The following is a 27,670-nucleotide window of genomic DNA, read 5'->3' on the forward strand; positions in this document are numbered from 1 at the left end:
GAAGGAATAAACTGTGTTTGCCTGTCTGCTCTTTCTTTAATGATCAGTTTTACATGCCTCTGTCCTCTGCTCTCAACCCATACAGAAGTCTTCCCACACTATCCACAGCTTTGTGCTATGTCTGCTTGCTAGGCCTTATGAATATACTAGATGTTCGTGGCCTTTCAGTAGCTTTTCCTGAAGAGGATCCTGAGAGTCTGTGTTCTAAGACATATTATCAAATATTAGAATTTTTCCTGTTCACTAAAGTGGTAGCTGAACTGTTCCCTATTCTTTCTTTCTAAACACAAGAACAGGTGGGTTGGTTCCACTAGTGAAGAATCAAGTCCATCAGCAAAGGGCAACTGAGCCTCTACTGCAAGTCACGATAAGGACTACTGTCTTCTTCCCTCCCTCCTGGTGCTCTCCACTGGCTAAACTTTTCATTGCAAGCTATGCGTATGAAGAACATGTCCTGCCACATAGGAATATTGCTCGTAATTGGTGTGAAATAGTTTCCAAAAACTTAAAGTGAGAGGGAGAGAGGCCATGCTAGAAATAAGAAAGACCTCAACTGAGAGCTTTTCTCTGGCGCTGATGCAGAAGTCAGTATTATGCAGGACCTGCAATCACCTCGGGGATGAGGAAGGGAAGAGTTGCATTTTTAATTATACATTGCTAATTCTTTCTCAACCAGCCAGCCTGGGATTTCCTGGCTTTCCAAGGTGATGGTTTCATTTATCTCCTGTTTAATCTTGACTTGCTTGAGAAGTTGATTTTCCTTCTTGTGGAAGATTGCGTTGGAGCCAGAGTGTTGCTTACTATGAATTATAATACAAATTCTTCACCCTCCTTTTCCTCCATCTCTCTTTCGAAAAAGGGATGGCAAGGAAAGTAGTATGTATTTCTGCGGGGAAAGATCTTCTGGGTTCAGCCTATTTAGTAACCACAGTTACCAAAATGCTCTTGCTTTAACCAGCTAGTTAGTCTCCCTTTTGCTGGCTGGATTTTTATAGTTCAGCTATAAAGAGGCATCGTTATACGGATATGATTACCAGGGAAAGAACTGGCCTTCTGGTTCTGATCTGCTGCAAACTTTCCCAGCAATCTTCGGTAAACTGAGGCAGAGAGGTTACATCACTTTTCCTAAACGGCAGCTAGAAATTAGCATTACTTGCCATTTCTGTTTACAGAAATGATTTTTGCTGAGCCCTTTTGATGAAAAATGCAGTGTCCATGCAGATACCTGAGTCATGGTGTTTGGCCCTTGATGAAGTTGTCAGAGGTCTGTATTGCTTAGGCAAGCTGGAAACATACCCAGTTACTTACAAACAGCACAACAACCTCGCATCTAAAACTCAAGAAATATTTTTTTCTGGTAAGTTCTCTGAATTAGTAGATCATAGAAATGGTTGGGGTCAAATCTAGATCCGGGTCCGTATATATTCCACAGATGTGATTGGGGTCTGGTGCCTGTCATTTTTCTACATGAAATCATACCATGAAAGTTTCTGATGTGCTGTTGTCTTTTCCCTTTTTTTTATGCTGTCTGTGTCCTTTTCATTACTTTTTCCTTCAATGATTTTCATTCTCGAACCATACACACGGTCTTGTAGATTGAAACAAGAGGCAAATGCAGAGTCAGAGTGTTTTCGTTTGTTTTTTAATGCAGCTTGAGGTTTGTATGCATGGATATATAGAAAAATTTTGAATTAACAATTTTAGTTGGATTATTTTTAAATGTGGGGACAATGAACATCAGCAGTGGGAGTGGGCCACATTCAGCACTGAGATATCATATAACTTCATCCTTTGTTCAGCCTACTAATCCCTTGCATGGGCACTCTTATTTAGAATAAAAATGTTCTTAATCAGTAAAGTGAGATAAACTAAATTAAAGTTTCTTTTCATACTGAATGAGTGTATCTGTACGGAGATATAATGTGGTTTAGCTAATTCACTTTAAAATTCACAGCTTTAGTTAATCCGAATTAAGTTTCCCAAATACTATGTGTAAAGACCTCTTTATTAAGAAAGCGCTGCTCTCGTGGAAAGAGCAATGGACTCAGCCCTATCCTACGGCATTCTGGCGTGCATCTAGCTTTTTCAGTGAGCGTTTCTGGGCATTAGCAAGCTCCACCACATCCTTTTCTTCTCCTCCTCCCAGAATGCTTCTGTGCTACCTCCTGATATTGAGGTTTCTGAGCCACTGCTCTGAATACTTGCTCTGTTTTTATTTGCTGTGCTGCTGAGGAAACAATATTTTAGTAACTTTGATCATTTCAGAACAGGGAAAGTCAAACTCGTTTTAAAAAGAGCTATGAACATACCCTTTTCATTCTGAATGGCTTGTCTAGTGGAGGTTCACTGTACAGGCCAGATAAAGAGCAGGACGCAGAAAGTGGCACTTCTCTATACTAGCAAAGGTTTATGCAGTAAAACCCAACTCACGTTGCATTTAGATGAGAAAGCCAAACCATCAGCACAGCTATTTTTCTGGATCAGAACTTGAGCTCAGAGATTCGCTTCTGGACATAGTGCTTTTCCGCTTGGAAACAATCTTGTGGTCAATGTTACATTTTCCTTATGAAAGGAGAAACTGGTTACATGAGGCGAATATATCCATTTAGGACAAACGTTGCTTAATGAAACTTGTTGGCTTGCCAGATGCAAAGAGTGCCGGACCATGTGAACTTTGACTGGCAAGTTTCACCCAGTTCTGTTTATTGCACAGTTTTCTGACTCCTGCCCTAATGGGAAATTGTTCACAGAATCGTCGCATTGTCCAACTGGCTGCTGGTTCTGCCAAAGGATCAGCTGGGAGGACCAGCTGGCTTGCTCTGAAGCTTTTCAGTTGGAATTTCCAGTAGATTGATCTTGGATGTAATGAACAATGAGGAAGGAGATAATAGAGAAAAAGAATTACTTTCCTTCCTTCCAAGGGTTGGAGTACAGAGGCAGGCAAACACAGGGGAAGTGGTTGATGAATTCATGTTCCTTCCACCTGGCAAAGTCATGCCCGAAATGCTGAAGTGTCCAAAAGCCCTGAGAGCATCAAGCACTGTGCGTGTGTACTATAAATAAGCTTTTAAAAACATAATTTAAAAACACCTCTGGCAAAGCACATGCTTAACTGAAACTTGCCTGATGAAGGTTGACTCAGGGGTGTAGGAAGAAGATGGGGAAAGAGCAAGTGGGAGGAAATAAGTGGAACCTGCTGTCAGAGAAAAGCCACTTGTTTGTAGTTTTCAGGTTATCCAAGCTCCTGGCACGCCAGCTTTGGGAGATCCCTAGTGACTTACTGGATATTTGCCCTTAGCATCCATGGGGATGTGTGATAACCGAAAAATCAAGTATTAACAAAGCTATATGAGCAGATTAATTTAACCTACTAGAAAAATATGGGATGTCTTAGAATTATGGTTGATTCTGCAGTTCTAAGAATCCAAATAGGTCCTGCTGACAGTGTCCAATTAATTAGACAATAACTTCAGCAAGTCCTCCTAATGAATTTTCGTACATTCAACCTGCAATCTAGATACCTGCATCCCTTTATTTTAAAAGTATTTAAAAGTATTGTCCCCTGCACAGAACCAGAGGCCATTTGAGAAGATGAGGCTCTCCTAGGGTGAATTTTCCTGATAGTATCTGTGTAAATATATAATTTGCACTGCTGCTGACTCAAAGCTGGGCTGGCTTACTTGCTTGTTTTTTTTACCACTGTGTGAAAACACGATGCATCTTATTGAGTGGGGAAAAGAAGTTGTCTTCGACACCAGAGTCATTTTAGATTAACCACTAAGGGGTTAAATGAATTGCCCAGTTCTGAGGAAGCCTGTTCCAAAAGACGGCATTGACTGGAATAAGGTTTTGCTGCAGACAAGCTGATGTGCTTGCAGCAAAGATTGCAGGCTTATCAGTAAAGATAAACATGCAAGGGCTTCCAAAACTGTATGCCCCTGCCACTTGTTTGGGATCCTTGTTCAGACACCAAGAGAAAATGCAAAATCTTCTGTAAGATAGATGCTCCTTCGAAGAGGGCAGCCAGCAGACTTTGCAGAAACAGAGGCCATGTATTAATATGTCGTTTGGAACAGGTACAGGAGATATTAGTTTACCTAATTCAAAATAGTACTTGAGCCCTTGCAGTATCATGTGGGGTTGGCGCTTTCCACTCAATCATCAGCCTTTTGCTGAGTGCCCAAATGCTGTAAAATGCAGGGGTTTGTTGTCCTCACTTAGTTACTTGCCCTGGCTAATTTCTGCATATGGTGTTCTACTGCCAAGCAATCTCCAGGCTTTACTACCCACTTGTTTGCCATTTTCCACAAATACTTAGAATGTTCTTTTATTTTAAACCTAGTGCTGAGGGGAAGGGAATGGAGATAATGTTTCTTTAACAGAATGGAGTAAAAATGGATACAGAATGTCTGGAGACAGAACAGACCTCTCTAGTTGCCTGCAAAAACAGTCACAATGATAACATTAGGTATAATTATGGTCTATTCTTTTATATAATGTGTTTTTCTTTATTTCCCTCTCTTCCTGCTTGTATCACTAACAATGCAAAGCAGGAGATGCAGAAATCAAACTAGGATGTTCCTAGCACTTAGCTTCTTGAAGTTAAATTCCAGAAGTTCACATTAAAACACAGAAATTATTCCAGATGGGTGAGGACTGGCACTTTCTTTCTGTCCAGGAAAGTCTGTGCCATTCTGAAATCTCAGCCTGGGTTCCTCTGTTTTGCCACACAGTCTGATTGACATCTACATGTGTGTGGCCCTTTCATACAGGGGTGGACTTAAGTTTGAAAATCCGGACATTTTTGGACTGTGACAACAGTTGGTATGGTGTTTCAATCTGTATTTTAGTTTTTTAAAATTATGTAGATTGCTTAAAAGGGAATGTAGCAAATTACTGAAAAAATCAGAGAGAAGAACAGTTTATAAAAACTTTAATTTAAAGGTCTCAGTGGAGTGAGTCTCTGAATTTGGAAAGAGGGACTCATACAATTAAAAAAATTCTTTTAAACTTGCAATATGATAGATAAAGCTGGTTCTGAGAATGTGAAAATGTGGGCTCCATGTGCGAAAGCTATTTGAAAAGAGGTGTGAGTGAAGGGGCCGATGTTGGTGCGAACGTCAGACTTCCTGCCTTCTGCACTTTCTGTGTCGCAGCTGTAGCACGTTTGTAGTGTGGCACTTCTTTTAAAAGGGACTCTGAACTAACCCAGCCTTGCAGGAAAAGACTAGCTGTAGCCAGAAATTCTGGCCCATTGCAGGAAGACAAGAGGAAGAGCTTTGTTACTAGCTTGTGTTTGATCTCAGCTGCTCTTTTTTTTTTTTTTTTTTTTTTTTTTTTCCTGCTCTCAGTAGCATGCTAATGATACCTGTGGGAGGTGAAAAATCGGTGAATTCCTGATAGGGTGCAGACAAGTTCGCAGTTCAGTTCTTGTCCTCTTCTTCTTCCCCTCTGGTAAAAATTTTGGGGGCTGTCCCAAATATATAAAAAGGAACTTTTTCACAGAATAATTTTCTGTCTTACATCTGTTGAGGACTCTGAATCAGAAAGACAGTAAGCAGTTGACTCAGTTGGCTTTGTCTCCTCTCCCCCTTTCTCATGTTTAAAATGATGTGTATTTATGGCAAATGACTGGCTTGAAAGTGTAGGACAAGTCTGAGCTGCCCAGAAGCTGTTTGTTCGTTACAATGTTGTTTTGCTTTGTTTATTTTAAAGTTAAACCTGAAATGCCAATTGCACCCTGAATTCCCATTCTGTTTCAGATTGACAGAGCTGCTAGTTTTACATTTCCTAGATGTGCCTCTCTTGGCATTACCCCCTCTTAGTACCAGAGAACCCAGCAAGGGCAGGTAAGCTACGCTCTGGGTCAGGGGTACATATAGATTATTTCAGTCTTTTCTCTTTTTGAAATTTTACTCCACTTTTCCTTTTTCAGTTGTGTATGTTGGACACTTTCTGCTACTACCACAAAAAGATACTCACCCCCTGGATTGCTACAGGAAGGTAGGGAGAGAGGAGAGATGGACGGGGTGATGGGGAGAAAAAGGGTGCCAAATGTGGAGGCAAATATGCCCCAGTTTCTGCTGCTACCCAGGAAGAGGGACTGCAAGTCTGTGATAAGGAGAGGAAAGAGATCGAAAGTGATGGGTGGGCCCCAGAAAAGGTGATCTGGATGCCAAAAGATCTTGCTCTGGCTTTGTGAGGAGCAGCATACAAGTGCTGCAGAAGGAGGGCTAGTTGTGGTTTGTGGATTTGGGAGCTGACACAAATAGTCTCCGGACTCTTTTGATGGGCCTGCAAAGCAGTGTTCTGCCTGGGGAACCAGAGCCAAGGCTTCTTGGCCTAATCCTTTCTTGCTTAGCAGGTTCCAGGCTGTGTTCAGAGCAAGCAGTCATGGCTAGCTGTCAGATAGGCTCCTCCTAGCTTAAGAAATAGAGTTTAGCATCCTACATAGTTTATGCTATGCTACAGTTAGGCTATGCTGGACATGGCTGTAATTGAACACTTGGGTTTGGATTTCTGTTTTTAAACCATTGTAAACCAGCATTAAATACTGTGGCAGGCAACCTATTACAATGTTTCTGTGCCCAAGAACCACATGGGAGGCTAGGGTATTTTTTTTTAATTCTTTCACTAAGTGAACTGTGTAACATTTTTGTGGACAGAAAATACAGAACAGTATGTTGACCTTCATTGCTGATCAAACTTCAGTTGCACCCAGATATAACTGATAGTAGGTCTTACCTGGATTTACTTTCTCTCAGTGCATGTAGCTAGTCACATGGAGGGGAAGTGAAATACTCCAATGTATATTGTATAAATGTCTGGATGGAATAAGAAGAAACAAAGCATATTAGAATGAAAAATACACTGCAAATCTTTAAAATTCAAGAAGAGAAAACTATGATACTTCAAATATTTCATTCTGTATAAAATCTGATGCTGAACTTGATAAGTCATCCAGATGGAGAGAGATTTCTCCCTGATGCTAATACATGAGCATGCCTATTGACCTGTCCTGTGCTCCTTGTACCTGGAAAAGTATTGGTTACTCTAATCTCCCAGTCTGATTCCTTTCCAACTGAGTGTTTTTCTATGGGGATGACCAGAGAGAATCTTAGCAATACTACAAAGAAGCCTGTTTGCTTGAGGCATATGTACATCTTTTAACAATTTGGTTGTGCACCTCTTTTGGGGGAGGATTCCTGATTTTACACAGAGAGGAACAAGTGACAAGTGCTAATTAATTCTGGAAACAAGAGGTGGTATGAGCTTTTCCAAAGCAATTCCTTTGAGCTAGAGTTTGTGGAGAAGTATTTCCTAGATCTGATGCCTGGGTTTTCTATAAAAGCATTATTCATAGAGAATTATAAAATTCCCTCGTGTGGCTGAGGGGAAAAAATTGACTTCCAGTCTCACTGGTTTGGGTTCATGATTCCTTGTCTCAAAATGACTGGTATTGTAGCCAGGATTCACATTACTTAGTGTCAAAACACATTCATGTTTTCTATCTTATCTTTCAGCACCGAGCGCAGCAAGTAGATACAAGTTATTAGACTGTAGTTTTGGCTATCCCTGCCACCACTTGCCACATGTCGTGAGCCTTCAGACTTTACTGGCATCCTAAGAGTGAATTCATTTTTCTGGCTATCAAGATGTCTGTACCGAGCATCTTCCAAATTTCTCCCTGTTTTGCCAAAGGAGCATTAAGGATTCTTAACGCCATCTCTTTGCTGTACTCCCCCTGAGCAGCCCGGTGACACAATCACAAGCACCCCAAATATACTTATGCTACTTGATTTTGTATATTGTATTTTTGGCCCACGGCCACCCGGCTTTCCTGAGGCTATGGTTAAGGGCTTGGACCTCTCTTAAGTCTGTTTGTAGCCATGTTTTGTGCTTCTCATGCTTGGGAGATGATAGCTTAGGAAAACAGGAGCAGTGTCTTTACCAAACAGAGCTTTCTGCCGTGTTCATTCAAAGGTCTAGTCCATGTCTGAAGTCTTGTCAGATTAATATATGCCCTATCAACATTGCGAAGCAAACAGCTGCCACATCCTCATCCCGCTTCTTGCCACTGCATCGCAGGCAGCAGAGCAGGAAGTTGTTCAGTGATGTAACTAGGGAAGGGTATTTATTTAGATCAGAACAAAGTGAAAATCCCTATTTCCCAGTTGGTTTGACCCCTATTTACAAAGATCTATTAATGCATGTGTGTAAAATAAAGATCTACATAAGTGAAAATGTGCCCTACTAATATTAAAAGGTACACTGTGGAATTTTGCCTAAGGATAAAATGTATTTTTAATTGAAAGCTGCTGTAACTTGATAGGGAATATCCAGAGCAGTCTTGAGGATCTACTTTAAAAAATTGTTAAACACAGAGCCAACTCCCACCACTCTGTCTCTTGGAGCTACATGCCCTCTTTGATCCATCCATGGTGCTTGTGATTCCTAAGAGACACGCGTACTGCCAGTAGTCAGAGCTCATTAATATTTATATGATGCCTTCCATCTGAAGATGTGCACTTCACAATTATTAATTAAAGCAATTTCACAACCTCCTAAAATTTAGCTCCATTTTATAGCTTGCAAAACTGAGACCCAGATAGTTTGTGTCCTTGCGTGAAGACAGAATGAGACTAGGAATGAGGACCTTTTATATTCTGATTGCTGTGAGCATGGACTCATATTATACCTTATTTATTTATCTTTCCTTCTCAAATAACTTTTGAAAACGCAGCACAGGTTTCCTTTGGAAAGAAAGTGCACTATGTGCCTGTACTGCCTAGAAAATACTGAACAGCTGAGTGAAAGGAGCCTTCTCTTTTGCTTTATTATTATTATTATTATTATTATAATTTTGCATTGCATTTGGTTGCTTTTCAGAAAGCCTCTTTAAAAGTACAACCTGGGAGTAACTGGTCACCCCAACGAAAAGAGCCTGAATGACTCTTTACTTGAATGTGTTAAACCCTTCCCTAGCATGCTGTATTTTAGTTCCAGTGTAAGAGTAGACAGAAGAGATGATGGGTTGTAATCCAGGTCAGATGTAGGCTCTCTCCTCTTGATCCTTCCTGGTGCATATGGAATGAAGGAGCTCGGTGGAGTGCGAGACTGATAACGGCAGGGAGGGCTTGCCATGCGATTAGACCAGCTCACTGTAAACACCCAAGTTGCACAAGTGGCTCAAACTTTGATCTTTTTTGTTGTGGAAAAGAAATCCGAGACTGTGAAACCTGCCCTCGGTCACAAACAAGGAGGTGGACATTACTCAAACCCCACTGTGGAAATGCAAATACAGATAAATGTGATCAAAATGGAACAAGCACTTCTTTCTTCCCCATCCTCTGCTCTCTGGTGCACAGAACTGCTTTTACCAGGGGCTTCTATTCTGACTTGTCTAGCTCTGTTTGTGAATGCAGGCCCCAGTCCCACACCTGAAACGCCCAAATCCAAATGCTCCCAAATACTGTCTGGGATAAGGTTTAAGCCACAGGTGCAATTAAGCTTTTAAGTGGTAAGCCTATTTGGTTAGGGGCACACCTAGAGCCTACAACAAGCTGAGAGAAAAACGATCAGTCTTTCAAACTGACAGGCGGTTCCTGAAATACTGCTGGAAGGGTTAAGAAGAAGCTACAACATTCGTAATTCTCCTGGTATTTATTGTAACAACTCTCTAAACAAGTTCTCCCTGGATGCATCTGGCTGCCCTGCTGAGGTGGGACTTGATTTTAATTACAAATCTGGTAATGGTTTGTCAGAATGATGGTGTTGCTAAGGCCCTGGGCACACTTTTCTAAGGCCTCTCTTCTTTCCCCCACCCCCTCCTTCCCAAATCTGCTTGAGCAAACACTGAAGCAAAAGGAGAAGTTTCACAGGAGTGTAGGCTATTACTGTGTGATCTCTTTTCCCATTGGCATTTGGAGCTTTCAGAAGATTGTCTTAGAGAGAGAAATGTCATAGCAGGTTGTCTGGTAAAATGTTGGTGAATATCTCAAAATGCAAATGTTCAAAGAGACTCATGGAGTGTATGAAAAATACTGGATGTAAGGCTTTAGCTATTGCTTGGTGTTCTGATTTCTTTGCATTGTGTCGTAGCTCTGCTCGTACAATCATTAGGACAACATCAGAGACCTTTGCTTTGCATAGCCTTGAGTTCTTGGGCAAGGACTTAAAAGTGGAACATCAGGACGTGTTAGCGAACACATCCTAATTAGTCTCTAACTCTTACCCATGCTCAAAGGCCGTGAGCCTTGTCTACATGATGCCTCTCAAACATGTTCAGCAATATACCTTTTTATCCTAGTCTAGACAAAGTCTTAAGGGTTACGTTGTCTAGTCAACTAATCACTCCTTTTAGTGGGAAAACTGCTTTCTTCAGGATTGTTTCTATGCCTGCTTTTTCCTCATTGCTGTCTTTCTTTTCTTGTCCTTCCCGCTGCATACCTTCCCTGCAGCAACTCCTGTTCCATGTGCTGTAATGTAAGCATTAACTATTTAATTGCTGATTAGGCAAATCTCATCACTTGGGCTTTAGAACAATATTGGAATAAGAATAAAGGGGTGGGGAGCAGAGGAAGGAGATGGGTGAATTCCTGCTTCTCTATCACTGGCTGACCTAGGAAGGCATTAGTCACTTTTGATGCCACGAGAACGTTTAACGTCTCTCCAATATAATGGGTAGAACTGTTGGATTTGGATGTAACTGAGTCCTAGATCATCTTCTGCTCCTGAACTTGCTATTTGACCTTGAGTGAGTTAGGCCTGGCCTTTCATCCCTTAAGTGGATAGAGTGCAAGTACTGTAGCTAAGTGTTTTGAGACTCCTGACTGCAGAAAAACATATTCACACAAAGGACTAGTTGCTTCTCCTGCCTAATAAAATACTGTAGGTTTTTTAGATTTTTTTCATGTATCTGCACCAAGTTGCACAGAGTGAGATAAGAAGCTGGAGGAGATCTGCAGTTCTCTAAACAGTGAAAACCCTTTTAGCTCTTATGTTCCCAAGCAACCATATGGGGGCTTTTACCCAACTGACTTGCTTCACTGTGCTGTAAATTCAGCTGGTGCCCCCTTCACTCCCCCTGGCATCAGCTATTCTGAGCATTCTCACATTAGCAGCACTTTGGCTCCTCTTTACACTTGCAGTACCTACTTGCCACAGTCATCTGTGGTCTGTAGTATAAACTTGTGAAATTTCAGCAGACTCCTGGGGAGCTGTGGGCAATGGAGTGAGAGGAGGTGCACAAGCAGGCACCTCGATCCACAGAGCCGATCCCTGCCCTGAGAATTTTTGCTGGCGAGTCACATCGGTCGCTTTCTCACTTGCTTTTGCAGGACCCTGAACGTGGACTTGGAGATGGGAATTGGACTTTTTTGTTTATGTCATGAAAGAGAAAGACCTGAAATATTTTGATAATTGGAGAACTAATGAAATTACCATAGCAAAAGACAAGAATATGATATTCTTAGCAATTAACAAGGGAAAGCATTTTAGTCAGACTGAAATTATCTTCTCATTTGTATGGGGATTTCATTGTTAGCAGATGTTTAATTTCCGTAAGCAATTAATATTTTTGGAAAGCTTAAAAATTATTTATATACATATAAAAAAAACCCCTTGCATTTGACTTCAGTCAGAGAGTGAGCACTTGCACAATGCATCCTCAAAGACCCCACAAAGACCATAACTGGCATTCTTGATACTTTCAAAGGATAGATGGGCCTATGTGTAGGAGAACACACAGGAGGGCAAGAATATACGTGAACAGGGAGTGGAAATAAAGGAAAATACACCTTTGAGCTGAGGGACGAAAAATGCCCATGTACTTATAATGCTCTTTGTCTTTACCACCAACAACCCTCACCTCCTCTCCCCCACTGCCACACCAAAAAAGCCCAATTTCACTTAGAAAAACATCCTTACAGATCACGTGGCAGCTGGCAAAGACTGTTAGCCCTTCTGCCAAAGACAGCTTAAACTCTTGAAACAAAGCAAACTGGCTTGAAATTTTAGGTATTAAAAATAACGCAGCTGCCTCTCTGACACTCCGAGTGGACTCTGATTTCAGTTTTGCTTCTGCTAGGTCTTAGGTAATCTGACTGCTACGGTGCAACTGAAAGCAGAATTGGATCTGCTAATCTTGACGTTGGGTCACCTAGTGGTAATCCAACTGTTATCTCTGTTACGTTCCTGGGAGTGCACACACCCACTCCCTTTAGACTGCAGTAATTTATTTGGCCTATTTTATGTCTGGTGGTCACTTGAAACTGTACCTCTTGCCTGTCAGCAGCTGTAGTTTTGCTAAGTGAGTATCTAAAGTGAGACTTCCTTGTGCAAATGTGTATTTTAGACACTGTCACCAGAAATCCAGTGGTTCTTCTCTCTCCCTACCCCTCCCATCCCCTTCAGCTGTTTAAATTTCGGGACACATGGCTTAAATGAACGTATGTTTGGAGTTTGCAAAATGGCTTGGATGACAGGAGAAATTGGATCACACAATGAAAGTTCAGAACTCAGCCACCAATTGGTACAACAGGAGTCTGCAGCTCCCCTACACTTATTATTGTCTCGGCATAACATCTAGCAATGTGCATTTCTCACATCCCCCTCTTAAAAAAAAATGGTAACGCAATTGAAATGAGCAGGCGGAGGAATGTCACCACCTCCCTTTGAGTGGCTGGGCTGTCAGCCCTTGCTGTCTGCGGTACCCCCAAGGGCTGTGGGTATCAGGGTGGAGAAGGGCCTGCACACCTTATTGTGCCTTCTTGCTTACGCTGGAGAATCTCCAGCTTATCCTGCCAGTGCAGTGACTGTAGGTGGAGGAGGGGAGAGGTTGTGTTGCAACCTCTGAGAAAATTAGTTGTCTCTATTTTATCTTTTGCAGCTGCAGCACTTTTTTTCCCCTCATTGCTTCTCCCCCCCCCCTTCCATGCAAGTGGTATGTCTGAGCCATATCCTTCAAAACCAGTTTTCTAAGCAGATTAGATGGGTAGCAGAGACAGCTATGCAATCAGGCAAAAATGTGCACTCAAGCCTTCATTTTGTGCAGTGGCCACAGCAGTAAGTGTCTACCACCTGGATTTTCCTTTTTTCTTCATTCTTTCCTTTTCCTGTTATTGCACAGTGCTGTGGTCTCTCACTGTTGTAGACCGAAACTAAACGCTCATCCTGCTCTGTAATAATATCAAAAATAGGGAGGGGAAGGGAGTTGGGTTCCATGTTAACAGATGTGCTCCATGGCTGGCACACTTCACTATGTGAAGAGACGTTTGCTCTCTGTGAGTGTGCTGAAGGATACTCTGGGGATTACCCTCAAGTCCTCCAGTACCAAGACTCCCCTGACTAGTCTGGAAAACCAGTGTCTAAGTTTAGTGCCCCTTTGAATTCAGTACGCTCTCTTGGATTGCAACTGCACATGAGTTTGGTCTCTCGTGGCCCTGTATCTCTCAATGCTCCAAATCAGTCTTGTTGCACGCTAGGAATCTGACAATAATGATCTTCACCTGCTTTGAGATATCATGAGAACTCTTCAGCATCAGTATTGGTTTCACGTCTGGTCTCTTACAGGACAACAAGCTGAATGTAGAGTTAAGCTCTTCAGACAAGTTTGGAAACTTTGCAGCGTGTTCAGTGTGGGTGGAAAGTGGGGATAGGTTAGTGGGCTGAGTGGCAGACCTGAGGAAAAGAGTTGAGTAAGCTTTGGCTCCTCTCCAAGAGAGGAAACAGAGCAAAGTGTCCCAGAAGCCATTTGTTGCTTCCCTGGAGGACAGGAAGGAACCCAGAGCAAAGCGATCCAGAAACGCTTTTCACTGAGTCTGGAAAAACACAGGGCTTAAGAGAAAGAGGGAGAGAACTCAAATGATTAACCTAGGAAAGGTTCTCTGGGAAAGAGAAGATGGAGATTAAGGTTTGGGAGAATAAGGAAGGAGAGAAAATAAACCTTAGCTTCTTTCTTTCCCATATAAGGCATGGAGAAGGAAAGAGAAGAGAAACTAATCTGAACACATTGGTGTGCTTCATGGGGTAAGAAAGAAACTACCAGAAGCTCAAACTAACTCATATTTGAAATACTGAGAGAAAACTAAGTTTTGAAACATTGGCTCAAAGCACGTCATTATCTTCTGCTGATCCCCTAAAAGTAAAGATCTTTTCTGAGAGGGTGTAAAAATTGCAAACAAAACGAGGACTCAATCTTACTGGTGTGAAGGGGATGAGAAAGTGGGTGGCAAGCCGGTTCGATGTGTCAGCCATAAAAGCACTGAGATAGGATCATAAAGAATTCAAGTTTTCAAACACAAAGAAATCACGCAGAGATTTTTCACGCTGACTGGTAAACAGAGTCCTTGGGTGTGCAGCATTGCCAAATTTACCCCGTTAAAGGGCCAGCTTACACTTTAAGTTCCCACCAAAACCATACACATATGTTTGAATTACTCAGAGAAATGGTTTGTCTCCTTATTCCCCTTCTATTAGATGTGATAGATTAATGTCTTTGAGAGCAGATCACTGTTAGGCTAAATCTTTCTCTGGTTATGATTCCTTATAACTATGAAACAGTCACAAGGTTAAGCAATTTAAAAAGAGAGGTTTACCTCAAATTGCAACACTGAAACTACAGGCTAAGTGTCTTTTTTCGTCTCTATTTTCTTCTTTTTTTTTCCTTCTTTTTTTTTCATTTTTTCCTTCTTTTTTTTCTTCTTTATTTTTTCTTTTTTCCTTCTTTCTTTTTCCATTTTTTCCTTTTTTTTCTTTTTTCTTCATTTTTTTTCTTTTTTTCTTCTTCTTTTCTTTTATGCATATACATTCTACCTTCTCTCGGATGCCTAAGCTTAGATGTAAGAACATGCATTACAACATGAGCATTATGCAGTCTACAGGAGAGCTAGTAAAATAGCTTTTTGTGAAAATATACTAATCCTCACATAGAATCCCCTCAACTGAAGAGTTGGCATCAGCCCTAACATCTGGGCAGAGCTCAGAGCCTTCAGCTACTCCACCAGTGTGGGTTCCTACCCAGCTAACGTAAAAGCCGTATCTGTGGCTCAACTACAAGTAACACACAGAAATCTGTTGCAAAACCTCAACTTAAGGACTTGTTGGGCTCTCTCTAACTTAGACGTTATACTCTGCTGATGACCTCAGTCCTGCAGTCCTTGGGTCACAGCAAGAGCTGTGTAGGAGGAAAAGGGGTGCTGATATTGCTATAATTCAAGTTCCCTATTGGGGAAATTTCTGTAAGAGTGAGCTTCATTCACCAGTTACTTTTTAAGACATTTTGTAAGACTGCCTGTAGGAAGGTGCCACTGGGGTCAGTATGAGCCTAGTTTAAGATCCTCTTTGGAGAGGCTTTTTCAGGCAAAAATATAATTTCTTTAAAATAGAAACTTTTTTCTAGAAAATCCTAGTTTTTCGTTTCTTTTCCCCTGTAAAATTAATGAATTATCCTTTTTGACCAGAAATATTATGTTGACTTGTTCAGGCTGCTTGAATGGGAATACTTCTGTGTTTGGCTTTTTATTTATTTATTTCAACTGGTCTAAACCATTTCATTCCGAAACGGTTCAAAACACTGTTGCATTTGCAGCAGGGTGCTGCTGCTCGCTACGGCTCTGAGAGCTGTCCTTTGGCCTGCCTGTTCTCTTCTGCCAGATGCCCTGAGGGCCTTGGACTTCTGGCACTGCATTATAGATCTCCCCGAGACCAAACTGCACCGTGGGGCACCTCTGTGTGTGCTATGGGAATTGTCTTCCAGCCAGAAAGACTGATCCAGGAGTGAGAACAGGGTTATCAGGCTGCCAAGCTGCAGTGCCTATGAAGCAATGCACCAGTGTGGGAATAACAGCAGTTCAAAAGTGTACTGACTAAGAACAAAACTTCTTGTGTCAGATCACCAAACCAAAATGAACCAACTTTGGTTTCAGTAATGTCAAAATATTCTATTTCAAATGAGACAAAATACATTGATGTTCATGAATAGATTTTTTTTTTTTAACTTGTGAACTTCCGTCTACGAAGAGTCTTTAATTTCAGGTTTTCTCCCCGATTTGGGATGAGAGCAAATGTTGAAATACTGGAATTTCTTCCTTTCTGGTGAGGAAGCAGCTGACAAGTATGAGCAACCAGTTTTAGGGTTAAGTATAACCTGGGATGACTGACTCCGAAGACCTGTACATGGGAGCAGAGCACGTGATGATGGGGCAGATAGGTGATGGAGGGGAGGAGAAGAGAGAGGAATGTGAAGCAGCAAAAAAGGCAAGAACAGAAGAGTTAGCAGAAGAGGAATTTCTTTTAGTAGATGTTTCTGCCCAGCTCCCTGGGCTCTAGGAACTGCTACATTTTTGTACTGTGCCATGCTGTTGGCCGTGCCTAGCACAGCACCTCCTGCTTTGCTGAATGACGGGCAGAAACGCGAGGTTGTGCCACCCCGAGTGCTCCCTGCTGAGAAAGCTGGAAGCCCTCCTCGGAGAGGGCAAGGGCCAGGCTAACTGGAGCCTCACGGTTCACACCAGTGCAGGACTAGGCAGTGCTGAGCAGTTTCACTTCTGCTCCCTGAGAGCAGCTGAGCCCTCCTGTGCTCATCAAGCAGGGGTGTGAGCGCAGAACTGGAAGATGGGCCTTTCGCAGTTCTTGTCCTGGCCCTGAGCAGGGCTGCCTGCAGCCCATGCAAGTTAGATAATCTCTCCACCACTAAATCCTTCTCTGCAAAATGTAGAAAGACTAGGAATATTCATCTCTGATGTGACTGGGCAGAAGCACTGCTGTTTAACACACTGCAGAGTTTATTCTGCCGATGCTTTTATTAACAAGTTTCTTAACTTTTTTTTTTAATATACCAAATTGATACACTCCATCCATCAGCAATGCCCTCCAGGAATGAGTACCTAATTAGAGAGAAGGACTTGTGAAAAGACAAACCCGGGTTATGCACAGAACAGGTTTCTCCAGTATTTATTGCCTACATTACTGGCCAAGCTTCCTTGTAAGTAATAGTCAAATAATCGGCCTGGGTCCTTTTGTGAATGGTTTGAGTCTGTGTGGTCCTCCTTTGTTAGAGCAGCTCATGGTTTCTGAAAGCTTCTGCACCCCCTGTTCTGAACAGCAGAGCCTGGTGGCACCAGCTGCTTCTGCCTGGAACAAACATTCGCATGTGATGTTTTTTTATTAAAAAAAAAAAAAAAAAGCCAATTTCAAAATATATTTGCATTTTCTTATTCCCTCATTTTTCAGTCCTCCTCAGAATTCTAGAAACGTTTACACGACAAATATATTTAATTTTTGCTACAAGCTTTTTTTAAACAAGTAAAGCTTGATGAGGGAAGAGGAATCTTTCCTTCGGAAACAGAACAGCAGCCAGTGTTTGGAAATATTTTAACAATAGACCATATGGGAGCCCCAAACTATTAAGCTTTATTATTCAGAAGGCGGAAAATGTGGTTTGATATTCAATTGATATACAGCATAAATGAGAGCCGCAAACTCGGCTCCCTTGAGCTGGGATTCAGATGTTCTCTTGAATATAATAACTAACACTTTGGCCTAGTTCCACAGAATGCATCCAGCTTGCTGTTCGCAAGCCAAGAAACTGTAGGCTTTTTTTCCTTTCCCTCTCTTCTGCAAAGTACTTTCCTCTCCTGCCAGCAGGAGTTTTTGGCCTGAATATAAATCTCTTGATATTAGATGCTTATATAAAATGGGGAGGATGCAAGTAGTGCACAGCAGTAGTTACATTACTCTATGTGTGTATGCATGTGTGTTTGTTTTTCTTCCGCTTTAAAGATGATAAGGCTTTTCCCTCTGTGATATGCTGTTGGGGGATTATATTGGTCATTCTAGGTGGGAGTTGCATTGTTCCTGTTTCACTTTGTTTCTTATTGCTGTAGGAGCAGGTGAACATCTTTAGGGTTATGGTGAAGTGGTGCCAGAGACCACTAGAGTGTGGAATTTGTTGTATAGAGACTGGAAGTGGTTTCAATTTCTTTTTTGCCTGATTTGACTTGCGTATATTTATAATTGTCCTTTCCTGTTCCTATCTGAAGTTTCTTTCTTATGGGGAAGAGAACCCATGAAAGTTGCTTATAAAATACTAAATACTTTGACTAAGATCATATATGTGCAAAGAGGGGCTGAAGGTTACACAGACACTGTGATCAAGTGATTGCAGGCTGGATCACCTGCTGGTCTTGACACAGGATCTCCAATTTACTCAGTGTACAGGATGAACCAGCTTTGTAGTGTGACACTGGATGTGGGAGGTGTGGTATGAATAAAGAGTTGCAGGGAGATGAGAAATGGTCTTGTGGGTCAGGCAGTTGAATGTTGTCCTGAAATCCTCAGCTCTGCATCTGTCTTTGTCAGAGAGTTCCTCTGAGACACTGGTATCATCCTTGGAAGTGGCTAAACGATGCCTATAGAAAGTTTCCCTCCTATGCCCCTCACCAAAAGCCAATTCCTGTGGCACAGACCTCTAACATGAAAAATCATGCAAGTGGTCAAAGCGGAAAGTGCTGTTTATCCCTGGAGTCGTAGGGTAAAGTGACACAACAGCAGGAGGCTGGCCTGCAGAGAAGGGCCTTCTCCTTCGGCAGAAAAGGGCGCAAGAGCTGCCCCCTAAGCATGGGCTGCAGATACCAGGAAAGGAAAGATGCCAAATACACCGTGAGGACTGTCACCTATTGGATAGTGCTTATCACAGCTGAGGGACTGGCTGTGATGTTTAATAGTCAGGTATACCAAAGCCAAACCAGGTCGTATTCTAACAGCCTCCTCCTGTTCCTCCTTATAACACATGCAACATGTGATGGCTTTGAATGTATGTCAAGTTGAAGGTGTTCAAGATTTTTTTTTTTTTTTTTTTTTCCCTCTCAGACTTGGGTCCTGCAGGAATTCATGAGTGTTAAGTAATACTCCCCACCAGATTTGTGACAGACATCCTCTGTTATATTGGGTCCTATCTTTTCCTGCTCTCTGAATCTGAAATCCACCAAAGAACTTCATGGATCTGTGATTTTCCCTAAGTAGGTTATAAGTCTCCAGCATTAACTTGCTTCACATTTTGCTTTATAAGTGTGATGAGCCCTAAGGAAAAGTCTTTAATTTTATGTTCAAGTCCAGGAATTCCTGTAATATAGAACACTATAGAGAATACAGGTTGGTACTCTAAAGTTCAAGATCAGTTTTGGCTTCTGTCTTTCCTCCATTTCTCTTTTCAGTTTTTCGTGATAGCTGAAATTTTCCATGTTTTTGTCTCAGCCCTCATGAAAGTTTTTTTTCCTTTGGGGAAAACTGGAGCAAAATCAATTTTAGTGCAATTTTTCAAATGTCTTTGACTTGCACCCACATCTGTTTGGTGTGGGGGAGTGGAATTTTATCATAAAATGTTTGATTTATTTAATGCATTCAATAAGCGTCCAAGATGTGCCAGGTACTTTCTCAGTCCTTTTTGGATGAGAAATCTTGCAAACTAAGAACTTAATAAACAAAGAAGCTACAGAACTCAAAAATTCCCTGCTGTTAAGGTCTCAAAATACCTAAGGAATAAACCAAGCTTGAACAAAAAGAATTCAGAGACCTGTCAAGTACAAAATGTCATATTCGGTACTGACAAGGGCTTACATTACAGGAACAACTATATTTTTTTAAAACAAATTTCTTGACCCTGTTATCTGCCCAAGTTACAACAAACTGAGTTGTGTCCACAGAGCAGCTCTATTTTCACTGCAACTGTGAGTCTATTTTTATTGATGCACCCATAGATATGATTTTATCATATCATAGATATGATTTTATGATACAGTACTAAATAAGGGCTCATTTAAACAGGGTTATGGCTTTGGATAAAGGTAAGTTACAAATTTGAGCAGAAGAGCTATTCCCATTTAACTTCAGCGTCCTAACAAAGAGGTGATTGGGAATAGTTAATAAGGAATAGCTGTTCTGGAATAAACCCTTTTTAAGACAAACCCTTACTCTTTCTATAATTGCATTCTAGGAAGCTATTCTGTACTGAATCAGCATGGGATAGAGTGCCTAGAAGACGTTCAGACCAAGCACAGCTAGCGGTGAGTGGGGCAATACACACCGGGATGCCCTATTGCAAGTATTGTGAGTGAGCTGAACAGCCAGATTGGTTGCCTGTGCATTTCTCTAGAATGCAACAGAAAGTTTTAAATCAGACTCGTTGTATAAAGGCCTCTCTCAGCAGCGATGAAATCTTAGCTGCCTGTTACTGTCTAAGCACTAACCCTGTGTCATGGACAGAAAGCATGTGTTAACTGGTAACTGGTTACAATTTGATTAAATGTTGGGGTGTAAAAAGGACAAGTATGCTTTTTTTTATGCATATATTTACTGTATCATGTGTAGAATAATCAGTTTACCAAATCCACCTGATCACCCAGCAGCAGGAAAAGACAATTGGTTGGCTGTGTCTTGCTGTTTCTAGCATGGAGAAAAAGTTATCTTATTATTATTATTTAAATTAACCTTTGAGAAGAGCCTACACTATCAAACTAAATAAAAGAAAGGAAAAGCCAATAGTTTATAACTCCAAAGAAATATTTCCTGTAGTGTAAAATTTTGTGCTTGACCTTGTTGAGAGATAGTGTTCTTGTGTTTTAATGTAATACAGTTTATTTGATATAGTTGCTGTTAATTCACAGTTCTCCCGACTTTTGGAATTCTTCCCTTCTCTTAAAAGCGAAGGTGACAGGTTGGAGTGGAGAAGCTCTCAACCACAGCCCTTTGGATGTTAATCCACCCTGACTTTCTTAAGCCTCCTACTTAAATCATTATCTTAATGAATCACCATTGCTGCTGTCTTCAGTGCTACACAGGAACATGCAAATTTTAAACAGCCTGGGGGAAAGACCTTTTTTGTCTGTAAAGTGCTCTGATACTTGCATTTAGATGCTGCCATGATAGGTACCTTGGATACTAGTTCTGCCTAACCCCGTGGATAGATCATGGGGTATAGTGTATCACTGGTGTATGCCTGCTAGGCGGCTCCTGGGGCTTGCCTCTGAGGGGAGATGGATGTGATTCTGCTACTGACTAAGAAGCAGCTTTAGCTCAAGTGGTTGAAGCCAGATTGCTGTGCAGGTTTGTGATTTATCTAACTGCCTGTTGGCTATGCTTTTGTTTAGTTGCAAAATGGCAAAGAATTAAGGGAGTGGGGCTGCGAGGATGAGGTCTCTCTGCTGTTGTGACTTTGGGGCAAGTTTCTTCACCTCTTCACTTGACTTTTTTCCAAGCACAAAGAAGTATGTCATGCAAATGTTAATTTACCAATTCTCCCAAATAGGTAAAGCAGAGAAGGAAATTTAGTACAGCAGGAAAATTACCAGTTTGCTGGAAAGTCTTATGAGCATTTATTTGCAGAAAAAAAATGTATGTAGTGAAACCACCGTGAAGCATCTCCAAGATTCCAGCATTGTGTTCAAATTTTTAGCTGAGGAGTCAGCTTGGCTAGGTACTGAGGTTTGCCCAGTTCCATCTCCTCTGGGTGACCACTTGAAATGTTTACTTGTTGATGGTGGATGTGAAGAGAGCAATGTGTAGCTGTTTCAAATGGCAAATCTCTGTGGTTATATTCTATATATATGAAAATATTTGATTCCTTTATCCAATTAAACCAAGAGTTGAGAAAGTGGTATTATAGAAATGTCCTAGATAAGAAGTAATCTCCAGCTGCAAAGTATAATCACTCATTCTGTGCCTTAGAAGAAGAGCCCATTCCCTTACTGTAACTTTGCTCACTAATAATGGTTCTGCATTTGGAATGACAAGATAAATGCTGAAGATATTAGGTGAATGGAAATCCTGTACTGTCAGCTGGGAGAGGATCATATTAACAGAACTGAGTTAAAGCGCACTTTCTCTGGTAACATTATCAATAGTTCAAGTGATGTCTGTGCTGGGCTGCTGGGAGAGTTACGCCCACAAGAGGCCAGACCATCTCGCAGAGGGCATCCTCGTTCTTCTCGGTCAGATCTTGTACGAAACCAGTTGAGCTGGAACTAGATGTTTTCAAACTAAGAGGAAATGCATTCTCTTGGCTCACACTAAAGCTAAGTAACATGTCCTCAGTTATTTACCAAAGGAAGCAGACACGAGCAAGCAGAGCATGCTGACTTTTTGCAGCTCAAGGCCTGGACATGAGTCCAGTGTGAGGTAGGAGATGCTAACTGTTTCCTTATCCATTTGTACTCACCCTCCTGGAGAGCAGAAAATAACTAGTCCTGTGACTCTCTTTTCTTCCTGCCTTGTGTAGTTCTGAACAGACTGTTGCTTTCTTGCTTGAGACACTTTTTGCAAACTGCTTTGCAGTGATAATTTTTCTGCTTATTGTGAATGTTGTTTTCTGTATTCAGTCTCCTAACTGGTTCTGCTCCCATGTTGGATGGCAGTATTTCATAAACAAGGGGGTTCTTAACTGGGAAGCCAGTAGTTGATTCAGCACTTTGAGTGGGGATTTCAGAAGAAATACCAAAAGTGACTCTGTGTGTGTGTGTGACTTCAAAAGGGAAAAAACTTAGGTGACTAACATTTGAAGCAAATGTGTGCAAAATTAAGCTGCAACTTTCTCTCATTCCATTCTCAGAAAGTAATGGTGATGGGTGTGACTTGGCTGACTTTCTGAATTGCCTCTATGCCAGAACTCTAGTAAGGGGTTTGGTGGAACTTCTCATCCCTTTGAGTAAAAATCATGTCCTGTCCCATGTTACTTTCTTCAGAACAGATGGAGGGACTCTTCTCCCCACCACCACGCTTAAAGCATCCAGTTGTAGCTGAATTATCTTTGCAGGCACTCTATGCAAAACATTCAGAAAATGAGATCTCCAGAAAGAAAGTTTAGCTTCCAGTTTGTTGAACTGCCTTACATTATTCTCCCAGTTTTTGCATGCTAACTTATGCTTGCAGGCAGTAATAGAGTTGTGTCCATGTGCAAAGGTTATTTCAATAGTTTGTTCATTCAGATTGAGATATTTGTAACTATGGATGTAAAATGTGTCTGTGCTATTACTTAGTTAAAACTGTCTTGAGCTACTTTTAACTGCACATTCACAGGATTTTGCGCTTGCTCAAATTATCTGCTCAGTTTGCTGGTCAGGTATCCTGAGATGCAGTGTTCCAGCTTAGACCTTTATGCTTTGTGGTATCTTTCTCATGGTGTGTTATGATGCCTCCCAGAAATGCTGAAATTGGGGTCAAACAAACTGCTCTGACGTTTCTCCTAGCTTTCACTAATTTGGTAGTATTTGAGCTGCTACTACGAAGCATGGAGTAATTGCAGTTGAACATTGTGACTGACAGTACTGTTAAAAATAAGTGACGCAGAAAGTATTACACAGGTAGATGGATTTGAATCTGCAATATATGTATCTCTAATTGTAATGCCTTTTGGAGCCATGGTAGTCAAGCTAAGAGCAGGGAGATAAGCCAAGCAATTATATAGAGCTGGTATATTTGGTAGAGCACACCTCTCGGGATCAGTGATGACTGATGAGGCAAGGTAGTGAACTGTGCATCGTGGTGACAAGCCTGACTGATCCTTGCAGGAGAGTCACCCATATTAATATGCAGAGGCCTAGGAAATTTCTTAAGGCCAGGATATTTGCTGTGATGAGCTCAAGAAAATTTACACGGTTGGTCAATATAGATTTTTAAAGCAATGCTTTCCTCGTCCTCCTGGGGGGATCATGTGCCCTCTGCTCTCCTGTCTTGAGGGTGTTCTCACTGTGTGCACAGGTGAAAGAAAGTAGCTGTGAGCTTTGAGTAACTGCGAGCTGGAAGATCTGGGAAGACTTTAGAGTGGGAAATGGCAGGGATCTGAAAGCTGAGAGTTTCAAAGGCAAGTAATAATGGGAGAAAGGGCCCTGAAGCCTTGCATGACTTCTTGGGGAGCAAGAAAGGATTCTGGCAGATGGGTAGGAGAGGGAAGAGGAGGGACCCAGTTATCTCTCCTGACCAGGGAGAGGGTGTTTCTGCCTTTGGCCACTTGTGCTTTGACAGAGCACCGCGCTCTGCTCCCGCACCGAGGCTCCAGGCTCGGGTAGCTGCGGCAGCAAGCACACTGCAGGCCAGGAAATGGGTGTGTGGCTGTTGGTGTGTGTGTGTGGTGTGTGTTTTTATTTTTTGTTTTTTAAATAGACATTTGACAGTAAAGGAGGGGTTTTCTGTTATAACTTAAGTATACTTTCACAAAACAATCAGCTAAGTTGTATCAGCTGTGAACTTAAATTAACAAAACCAATAAGGAATGCTTTGGGGGTTTTGTTGTTATCTGTTTATGACAAATCCTGACCTTTTATATATATATATATATATAAGGTCTTATGTAAGGCCAGCTAACAGTGGTAGAATCAGGTGAGAATTTGGACATAAAAGTCTTTCTTTGGGACTAAATGAAGAAAATACGTATGTTTCTATTTAAACAGCCAAGAATTAAATAAATGTAAGATCAAGAGACTTGAGGAAGCGCAAAATGTGGGAGTGTTTTCAGACATGTTCCTAAGGCTAGTTGTTCCTCTGTATGCTACAGAGTAGGGTAATGTTCTAACTGGGTTAGCTGGAACATCGCTCCTATAGAGCATGTTTTATGTTTTGGCCTTTGACACAACATGCCCTGTTGAACTGGCTTTGTGTTGTCTGTGCAGCCCTCTCTCAGGAGCAGGACGCCTATTTGAGCCTCCGGGAGAGCTCTAGGTACCCACCTGGGCACAGGCTTTGCCTTCTGCTGGGATGAATCCAGTAATTCCATAGGTAGATGGTATGTGTGCGGTATGTGGCACTTCCCAAAGTCAATCTCTGGAAAATGATTTCCTCCTTTGAATTAACCAAAGAAGGTTTCATGTGAGCTGAGGGAAATTACTAAGCATCTCAACCTTAGCCTTCATGCAGATAATGAGAAAAAGTTCTTTCTTCATGATTTTAGAATGCCGTTCTCCTCTCTCTTCATGATGGAACAACATTTTCCAAATTACTTCCTCCCACTGTAAGCCCCAAGTATTTTTTTTTAAAAAAAACCAACCTGTTTGTTTGTTTGTTTGTTTGTTTTTCTTTGCCTTTAATTGGGTAGAAAATCGAGAGATCTATGGCAACAGCTGTTGGAAGACAAAAATTTTCACTTGCCATCTCGGCAGACTGCTAAGAGTACTATCTGAAATATGTCCCCCAAAACTCTTACAGAGAGACTATGGTCCAACTGGGAGAAAACGCTGCACTCTCTGGGTGATCAACAAACTGTATGGATGTTTACCCAAGCTGGTAAACCAAACAGAAAACATCAGTATGCAGCTATGTAAATTCATGGTGTGCCAATATCTTGAACACTGTAGTTCTGATTACTGACTCCCAAGGACTTGGCTAAGGAAGGTCCTGAGAATGCCATCACAGAGTCTCAAGTCAGGCAGCAGAATTTCCCTCTTGACCATACAAAAGAGATGACCGAGTACAAGAATTGCGGATGTTCTACCATCAGGAGTGGGGTGAGAAAGGGGAATAGGGAATGATTCTTCATAATACTTGTTTTGTGTTAACTAAGTAGATTTAAAACAGACAGAGAGGAGGCACTCTGTGAAGCAATAGTTACCTTGTGAAACTCATTGCCAAAGGGTATTATGCATAACAAAAGCTTAAATGGATTGAAAATTGATGAAGGATAGATAAGTCCATATTAGAAGTGATGGTCTGGGTACAACCTCTGGATCAAAAAATCTTTAACAATTGGAGAAGATATAAGAAGGGAAAAGATTGCTTGAACTCTACCCTATTTCATTGCATTTTTTTGGTCACTGTTCTGGCTATTGAAGGCTAGACGGTGAGCCAGACCTTTGCTCTATTACAATATGGCTATTTTTAAAGTTCAGAAGTAGAAGGGGAACTAGGTGCACTGCAGTGCAGGGAGCTGGCTTTGCCTTGAAGCTTGTAAGTAATGTAAAGCAACTGAAATGAATAGTATTTGGAGCCAAATGCTTCTGAATACCTTAAACTCTTATATTGTGAAATGCCTCTGTAGTCTCCTAGCTTTGTTAAAATTCTGACTTAACAAAAAGCTGAGCATGTTGATAAAGCTATGAGTCACTAGAGTGTTTCTAGTTATTTTTCTCACTTTCTATGTTTGTTGCTTAAGTCGGATAGACAGTTGGATTGCCTGATAATGTACCTAATGTGCTGGCTTTGGCATTTTAACCCATGTAGTAGTGGCATCTTGGGCTGAAAGTTGAGGATGGCTGCCCTTAGTGGAAGGGGCTATGCAGCATGACAGGGAGGGAAGGAGGCTGAGGAGGAAGCAAGTGCTGCCCATAAAAATTCTAAAATCTCTTGCATGTGTACAAAAACAGAGCAGGGCTTAAAGCTGTAACTGCAGTGGCAACAGTCCGTCGGTATTTGGAAGGGGGGGGGAATCAGTTTTACATTTTGTTAGACGACTGTACTGTAATACAGCAGTGCCTCCTGGCAGGGAAAGCAATGTAATGTAAAGCAATACAGCGTGGAGAAACAGTTGGAGAGCTGTCAGAAGCTGAGCAGCTTGGACTGCTTCCACATGAACCTGAAAGCAAGCAAACTTGCTGCAGCGTGGCATTCCTCTGCCCCAAGGAGGAGTACCAACTGCAGTGCAGGAGTAACGTGCTCTGCAAACAGTGCAGAGCCTTTGTGCGGAGGGGAGCTGCAAGGTGCTTTTTAAAGTAAGATAGCTAATTCTTTTTCTTCTCTTGGACCTTGCCTTCTCTGAGGACAGCAATTTCTTTGCCAGCTCACTCATCCTGAGTTCCCATGCAAAGGCAGCCTTGCCCCTCGAAGGCAAATGAGCAGAGTACCTGTCTGCTGTCACTGCCTGGCACACCGGAGTACGCAACGGCACACGGCTGCCAAAGCGGTAGCAAAAGGCTGGGGTGCACTAAAGCACAGGCTGCAGGAAAGCCTCTATGATCTGCCTGGGCAAACAAGGAAGTAATGACTCACTTTTTTTTTTTTTTTTTTTTTTTTAACAGTTTGTATTTCCAGAGGGCTTTGGTGCATAGCATTGGCTTTTATTCCAGTTTTTAGTTGTTGGATATACTTAGCAATCCTACTTGTGGTTTTTAACCCTCCCCCCTTTTCCTGCCCCCAGCATTTTCCTTCCCTTCAAATCCTCTGTCTATGTGTTGCTATATAAATTACTTGGGATGATGGGTCCTGCATCTTACTTGGAACCTCTGGATGCTATTAACAAGTAATTGCTGGGAAAGCTTATTTAACCATCAAAACTTGCATTATTTCTTAAATTGCCCTTTGAGGTGGCTGACACGCTACTGAAAGATTACTTTCCTTTAATACTGGACAGGGAACTTTATTAGGTAAGGGAAACAGTGTTCCAAGCACACTATTTCTCAGGTATTCTGTTACCTTCCTTTTAAAGAAGGGACACGTAACTCTACTCCCTCTATCTGTTTCTCACCCTGCACCAGCAAAATAACACATAGAAAGTGTACAGTGAGGAGGTTTTATTGGCTTTACCCCTTCAACACCTCTGGATTTTTATTATTTATTTATTTTTAAATTTTGTAAGAACTCAGCCATGCACTCTCCATGCCTGTTATCCAGCCACCGCTTGAAATCCAACAATACTGGTAAATCATCTCGGGAATTACCATTTTCTCACCGGCATGCCGCACACACGCGAGTT

At 41.6% G+C, this 27,670-nt stretch overlaps 1 protein-coding gene across 4 annotated transcripts in view; it reads left to right on the forward strand.

Moving 5' to 3' along the window:
- HIC2 (HIC ZBTB transcriptional repressor 2) overlaps positions 1-27,670 on the forward strand; it is a 73,940-nt gene that overhangs the window by 21,120 nt on the left and 25,150 nt on the right. For 2 of the 4 annotated variants that reach the window (XM_062590024.1, XM_062590023.1), the window contains exon 2: positions 19,994-20,063. The exons of 1 other annotated variant lie outside the window; for it this stretch is intronic. The gene's annotated coding sequence lies outside the window, so the exon portion shown is untranslated. Of the gene's footprint in view, positions 1-19,991; positions 20,064-27,670 lie in introns of those variants that run through there. One more of the 4 variants, XR_009960158.1, reaches the window with a different exon arrangement.

This window comes from Rhea pennata, chromosome 17, assembly GCF_028389875.1.
Source record: "Rhea pennata isolate bPtePen1 chromosome 17, bPtePen1.pri, whole genome shotgun sequence".
NCBI lineage: Eukaryota > Metazoa > Chordata > Aves > Rheiformes > Rheidae > Rhea > Rhea pennata.